General features: G+C 32.2%; 1 pseudogene; it reads left to right on the forward strand.

Moving 5' to 3' along the window:
- Positions 1–2,153: 2,153 nt before the first annotated feature.
- On the forward strand, positions 2,154–7,162 carry LOC120115264 (annotated as a pseudogene).
- The last annotated feature ends 546 nt before the right edge of the window (positions 7,163–7,708 follow it).

Consider the following 7,708-nt stretch of genomic DNA (forward strand, 5'->3'; position numbering starts at 1 on the left):
ATGGTTAGAAAAAGTGTGTCTACAATTTTGTTTTTAGCACTTAGTTTTATTAATTTCAATTTAGTCATTGATATGTCATATTTCATGTTTTATGTATTTTTAATTTTGACACTTGATTATCTGTTATTTTATTTTAGTCAATATTTATTCCTGATTTGGTACTGCTTTTCTTATTTGTTGCATTTTGGTCTTGTATTTTAATATATGTGTATGTTTCATATTCTCATGTATTTTATGTGTATGTACCATATGTATGTATTTATTTAAATGTCTTTGTATTTAATAGTAATTTTCAACATTTACTCGTATATTTTTAAGTTTCTTATTTTGAACTTAGTATTTTATATCTTTCGATTTTAGCCCTAGTTAGCACATTATTGTACTTGTTATTATTTATGATTCATACTATTTATATTTTAAGTATTCACTTGTTAATTAGTCAAAGTTTACTTCCAGCATTGAGTTGCATTTAATTTTCATTTATTTGTTCCTAATTGGTATTTTTATTTTTTTTGAGTTTTCCTTGTAAATTTGATTGTGCATATAGATCTAGACATTTCGAATATATACGAAAGCCTCATAAGCATAACTCAATTAATTTCTTAATTGGATTAAAAGTAGTATTTATTTATTTTAAAATATTAAGAAATGACCGTCTTAAAGTAACTAGATGTCCTAATTTGATATTTTAAAATAAATAAATATCCTACTAGAAAAAAACCTAAAAATCGAGTATGCTTAAATTAATCAAGATTAAATAGAAAAGGAAATGTTCTTTTATTTAAGCTTGTCGAGATAATTCGTCTAATTTTTATTAGGGATTTGGTCTTGATATTTTTAAATAATTGAACATCCGTTATATTTTCTAATCATATATATAATTTGGATAAATTGTCTTTATTTCTTTCTTTGGCCAACTAAAATTATTTGAATCTTGAGTTCTTAGGAGAAATTATTATATTCTTTTTTATTTCAGTTGAAAATTGAAAGTTTTAGGTATTCGACCTACCGAACCCAAAAGGTCGATGTCGACTCCAAAACATTTTCAAAGAAAAACCCCCAAGTCGTATTAAAGTTTTTCCCTGCCCGGGCAAAACACAGTGTAGACAATTACACGAGTATAAATCTATTTTATTTATTTTTAATGAATTATGATTTTTTAATACTTATTATAAAATAATATGATGCATATAAAATAAAAATATATCAATTTTTTTAATTTAATTTTGATTATTTTTACATATGCGTTTGATTCAAAAAAAATTTTTGTATATATTACATGTATTATTTATGATTAATTTTTGTAAAAGGTTTTTATATTATATATTTTTTAATATTTTTCTATTAATTGTTTCATATAATTTAATATGATATTTTGTTTTTAAACTCATACATGTAACATAAATAAAAAGTATAGCAATTAACACATATTTACATCGATGTAAGTCTTTACATCTCTCAACCTAAAAATAAACATATACTTACACCGGTATAAGTATGTATATCTCTCAACTTAAAAATAAACACATATTTACACCGACGTAAATATGTTTTAATATATTTATAGAAATAAAAAATTAAATATAATAAAAAATATATTAAATTATTTGTATACAAAAATATAAATTAGAAATAATAAAAAATATATTTTTTTATTAACTTTCATAAAAAAATCCGTCTTAATGAAAATTTAATAAAATATACATTCTTTTTATTTTTTATTTTTTATTCTACCACTGTAATATTATATTTTCGTTAAATAAATCAAACAATATAATATAATTTTTCAATAATGTGCTAAGTAATATAACATTTTGATAATCTTATTTCAAATGATAAATTTATATTTTGTGAATCAAACAACTGTATAATTTACTCAAAAATAAATAAAACTTCGGAAACCCACAAACGTTACTTCTTTTCACTTACTTTTCTCTTCCTCACCTTAGTACTTAAAATATTATTTTTTTACTATTTTATTATTATTGGACATTTTATTAAAAATGTTAAAAATATTAATATTTTAGATAAAAATAATAATATTTTAGATAATATTTTATTAAATTTATTAAAAGAATAATAAAATCAGTAACGCATTTCCTTATCATTGTATTAAGGCTGTCCCATAGTATAACTTCCTCTCTTAACTCCACAGTTTCTGTCAAACCGAACAAACATAGACGAGAGGAGAAACCTGTAGAGCCTCCTCCATGGACCCTTACGACACAACCAACGTTTTGTTCAGCAAAATCAAGGTTTTAGACCCAGAAAATGCTTCTAAAATCATGGGTTACATCCTTATCAAGGACTTAGCCGACAGCGGTTTATTACGTTTAGCCTTTGGTCCTGTAACCCTTTTGCAGTCCCTTGTTTTCAAGGCTAAAGTTCACTTAAGACTTTCTTCAAACACTTTCTCTACTCATTTTAACCCAATCTCAAGTCCCAACAACACTAACAATTCCCAAAAGCCACTTCCTCCATTGTCCCATAGTATCATTCCGATAAATGGGTTCTCGGATTTTTCAAAGAAGGCGCCTTCATGGTCTCCTAATAGTAGTCCACAGTCAAGTCCTTTTCTTTCTTATGAAAATGTTCGCTCTGGGTCTCTCTTAGTTACTCCAAGGACTGGGGATACCAATACTGATTTAGTCGATGAGAATCAAATGCGCGACTATTTTTCTTTCTTGAATGTTTCTTCCTCTTCTAAGAATGAGGACTTTATTGGCCATAGGAGTTTTTCAGAAAGTGACGCATGTTTCGGCACAGCTGAAGAAGCCGGCGGATTTGGTGTTTACAAGCCTTGTCTTTATTCTCCTAGAGGTTTTTGTAGGAACGGCGATAATTGCAAGTTCACACATGGTCTTGGTGGTTTAGCAGATAATGTTGATGTTAATGATGGTGTTGTTGGTTCACCTAGTAAAATGGGTCTTCTTTATCATTAACACGAGGAAATGATGAGAAAAAGAGCAGCTGCTCATCAGCAAGCTTCTCAGTTGATGGATGGAGTTTCTTCTCCATTACCTTATAAAACAAACATGAATACTCTGTTGCAACAGCACACTGAGGCCCAGAGGTGTATTGAAGATTCCCCGTTTCTGTTTCCTGCTGTCTGACCTTTGTTTTGGCTATTTTATGTCTAAGTTTCTTTGTTTTGGCTATTTTATGTCTAAGTTTCTTATTTTTAGTTCTAACCTTGGGCTTATCCTGATGGATACAGAATCCACAACAAGGGTTTGTTCTGGTCTTACATAAAAGTTATTAGGAGTTCATTTATGTATTATCTTTTTGGCGTTTCTTTCCTGGATTTGTTACTATGAGGTGGTTTCTTTTAAGCATTTTTATTTATATTCGGTTGTGGTTTACGCTTTCTGCTATGTAAAGACATTTCTTGGCTTGGCCTTTGTCTTTCTTTTTCGTTGACTTGGGGCATAAAGTTCATCAATTTAAGTTTGCCTCAGCACATGCATATTTTATTTGTAAGATAATTGTTGGCCTTATTTTGATGGGAGTACTAGCATGGTCTTCCTTTTTGCTAGGTTTTAAGTTCTTTTCATTTGATACATCGTGGTGTTGCAGAGCTGCTGCATCAATGTTGGGTGAGGAAACTTCCAAGTTTGCCCAGGGCCGATTTGAGAAAAATGAGTTTTTGGCAATGGGATTGGTAGAAAAGGCTTACTCAGCTTCTAATCAGATTTACCTGACTTTTCCAGCTGATAGTACATTTAAAAATGAAGATGTTTTTAACTATTTCAGGTATCAGTTGCATTTAGATATAGTCTGGGTGGCTGAGCATATATGTAATTTATTAGTACTCTCCAGTCCATATGCATGTTGTTGAATGAGGAGCTGCAATTGAATTATTTATTTACCCACAGTCCATTGATTTTTTTTGTTGGTGTTTTTGCAATTTCTTTAATAAACATTGCTATGGTACTACTTTCCACAGTATGCAGTTTGGCATCCTTACCATGCTGTTTAATCAGTGTTTTTTGGGGTCGTGATCTCTATGTTTATGTTAAAATCTATAATTACCACAGCATTTGCCCGCATCACAAGGATAATATCAACTTAAATGTTAAGGGGTGAAAATTCAGCTTTTAATCGTTGGACACCTTATTTTACATGCTGAAAGAAGATTGGCCTTTAACTTTTGATGTATTCCGTTTTTCCCCTTCATGAGTAGTGACTGTTGAAATGTATCGGTTTAATCTCATTATGATTATATATGGAATGGCTGGAAGTCCATGGTTGTTTACAGCCCCTTCTGCCTTTTGGTAGTGTGATTTGTATTATCTTCTTGTAGCTCACGTATCTGTTTTGCTATACACTACGGTTTTTCGTGGTGATTTACAATATTCTTAATTGCTTACCACGTTTAATCTCTTAGTTTTTTATCCCAGTATAGTGTATAATATTTGTTAATGTGTTTGAGTAGAATAACCATCTTGAGCTCAATTCGATTGCTGTTCTACTCTTCAGGTTAGGAGGGAATGATCAGTTAAATATATGATCCATCTTCGAACTGATTATATAATGGACATGTCAAATGTCAATAATGCTTTTGGTGGTAAATGGTCTATACAAAATGCTGGAGGCGTATTTCAGTGGAGTTTGCATATTTGCTTCTAAAACATGTTTTATTTTCTTAACATTTCTTTAGCATAGACTCGAATTATTTAATTTATGCAATGCTTCACTGTCTTTTTTTTTAACGAAAATGCTTCGTTGTCTTCTATTTTTACGTTGGTGCTGGAGGATATATGGGAAGTTAAAGAATCGGTAGTTTCAGCATTTTTTTTTCAATGAGGAAATTCTTCAAGATTTAGAATTACATAGAGTTAGTCCTCCTCACCCCAAGGAAAGATCATATGTTCGTCAAAGTCAATTTTATATCACATTTATGCCCCGTTTGGTTAAATTAGTACTAGGGAAAGGTTACATGAGTTTTAAGATAGTTTTTCATAACATAATGAAGTAGTATAAATCTAAACTTGTAATTAGAAAGATGAGTAAAAACTCAAGTAAAATATGAGAATTCTTCAAATTAAGCTAAATTTATTCATTTTCTTTGTCCAAAGCAAGTCACGTTTGTGGCTAAAAATTACTATGCGAAATTAGTTTATTGCTAACTCATACTAAACATAAGGAAAAAATAATACTCCTACCAAACCCTGCATTAAAGAAATGACAAGCAAAGGATAAGAAAACCTGTTTTCCCATGAGAAAGGTGATGTTAAGGCTTACGGGATCTTTGTTTACTGGTCAAACTTGCAACTATGCTGTGTGATAAGCCTTGGTGAATAGGGACAGTTAGTGTTTCGGTGCCTAGAGATTGATTATTGGTGTATAAATGCTGCAATTTGACCTTGGACGTTGTATTGCTATACCATAAACACAGTTTTGAAACTTCTAGTGAATTGAGAATATTGGGAACCCTGTTTTATATTCACCCATGTTAGCTAAAACTTCCATCTTAATGTATGCTGCTGTTGTTAATTTTGAAGCAAAATTCTAAAGACTCCTAAAGGGGTTTTCTTCGTTCTAAACTAATAATGCTTATAAATTTCTTAAAGTTTTAATTTTGTGAACTTGCATTAGTCCAATTGTATCTTTTAAAGCCTGTTTGGACCAGTGCAAGATGTGAGGATTCCATATCGGCACAAGCGAATGTTTGGTTTTGTAACTTTTTTTCATCCAGAGACTGTGAAGCGCATTTTGGCCAGAGGAAACCCCCATTACATTAGTGATTCACGTGTACTTGTTAAACCCTATAAGGAAAAGGGAAAAGTTCCTGACAAGTAAGGCATTTTCTCTTATTCGTAATTTTTCTTACTTCTGGCCATCATCATGCGATGAATTTGTAACTGATAATTGACCAATTGCAGGAGGCAATACCTGCAACAGTTAGAGAAGGGGAACTTTTCTTTATGTTCAAGGCCTTCAAGGCTTGACTCTAGAGAGCCATACGACCCTCGTGTTGGTAAGCAAACAAACATAGTTTTTCGTAGGGTGGTTGTCGACTCATTTGTTTTCACGAAATCAAAGGTCGGGAAACAGAATGCTTCAGATGGTTGTTTCTCTGATTTTTTTTTCTTTTTCTCTTTACACGCAGGGGCAAAGAAGTTCTACAATGCTCCTGAGATGATGTTGAGAAGGGAATTTGAAGATCAAGCTGATCTCCAGCAGGCTATTGAACTGCAAAGGAGAAGGTTGGTGAACTTGCAACTTCGGACTTCAAGAATGATGGCATTCATCATCATCACTGCAGCCTATCTGTTTCCTTGCCTGCTCATTCCCATGACAGTCAAAATCTTCATCAGACAGCATTAAAAAAGAAGTCTCGATAGGTTTCTAATCAGCCTTAGTTGTTCTATCCCTTATTATTTTTTTGTTGGATTTGTAAATCTTACTTTGGTGGTTACGTATATGAGAATGTGTGGATAAGTTTCCTTTTCTCATGTCCAGGAAAAAAAGAATAAAATCAAAATTAGTTGTTCAATATGTTTGAAATTCAGTCGAGGAATGCAGGGGAAAAAAATGGCTTTGCTGTTGTTAAAGTTATATTATTTCTTGTGGCAGTCAATGGTGGTAATACAGCTGCTGCTGCTGCTGCTCCTGTAACCCTGAATGCTGCACAGCAGGAGGAAGAAGTCAATTCAGCTTGTGTTCAGAAAGGTGGAGTTGGAAATCCCAGAGGGTAAGTTGTCGGATGCCCTTTAACATGGAACCTAATCTTGATATTTAGATAAAACTTCAACCAGTACTGGTTCCATATGTCGCTTATTTTCAATTGGATCTTATTGCACACTGCAGTCTTCTATACACTTCTAAAGTTGGTTATCTTTCTGTTGTTTTTCTCATTTGTTTTCATTTCCATTTCCGATAGATGTCACTAGAGCAGTATAGAGCATGCACTTCCTGATAGCCCTTTCGCTTCCCCTGAAAAGTCAACAGAAAGTCACCACTCCGAGTTTCCTGCTTCGGTGGAAGCAAATGGAAATCTGAATTTATGTGCTATGTCATCTTCGGAAAATGATCAATTACTACTCATCACTTCTACTAGAGGCATGGCCTCCATTTAAGTTGTCCTCTTCTTAATGCCAAGGTATTATCACTGCTTTAAAATTCTTATTAATCTCTCCTCCTGCTATGATTAATCGAGTAGAAGTAGAGATGGCAAACAGATACAATTTCGTGTATTCCGCACCGCACCCGCTCCAATTGGGGCGAGGATGGGTATAATTTTAGTGGGTAGTGGGCGGGTGTGGATTTAAAAAGTGGTATCCGTCGCGGGTAGTGGGCGGGTAATGGGTGTGAGACCTTACCCACCCTACATCCGCCCGCCCTGCTAAATATCCATTAAATTTTGGATCATTATGAATTTAGATATAATTTTATAGACTAATTTATAAATCTTAATATTGTATAAGATATAACTTGTAATTTAACCAAATATTAGGGATAAGTTTATACATAAATTTTTTTCTTTCAAACCTCTCGTTACTGCGCCGATCTTTCAAACCTTTGGTCTTCACTCTCCAGCTTATTCAGGTACGTTTCTTCCCTTTTTACTTGAAATTTAATTTTTGTAAGAGCCATTTTCGTAGTCATTTTGTTTTAAGTTCATTTGCATTTTGTTTTAAGAGTTTAATTTTTATTTGCTCGTACTGATTTTTAATTATTTTTTAGATTCATCTCAATGTTTGTT

The sequence above is a fragment of the Hibiscus syriacus genome, unplaced genomic scaffold (genome assembly GCF_006381635.1).
Source record: "Hibiscus syriacus cultivar Baekdansim isolate YM2019G1 unplaced genomic scaffold, ASM638163v2 tig00110260_pilon, whole genome shotgun sequence".
Taxonomy (NCBI): domain Eukaryota; kingdom Viridiplantae; phylum Streptophyta; class Magnoliopsida; order Malvales; family Malvaceae; genus Hibiscus; species Hibiscus syriacus.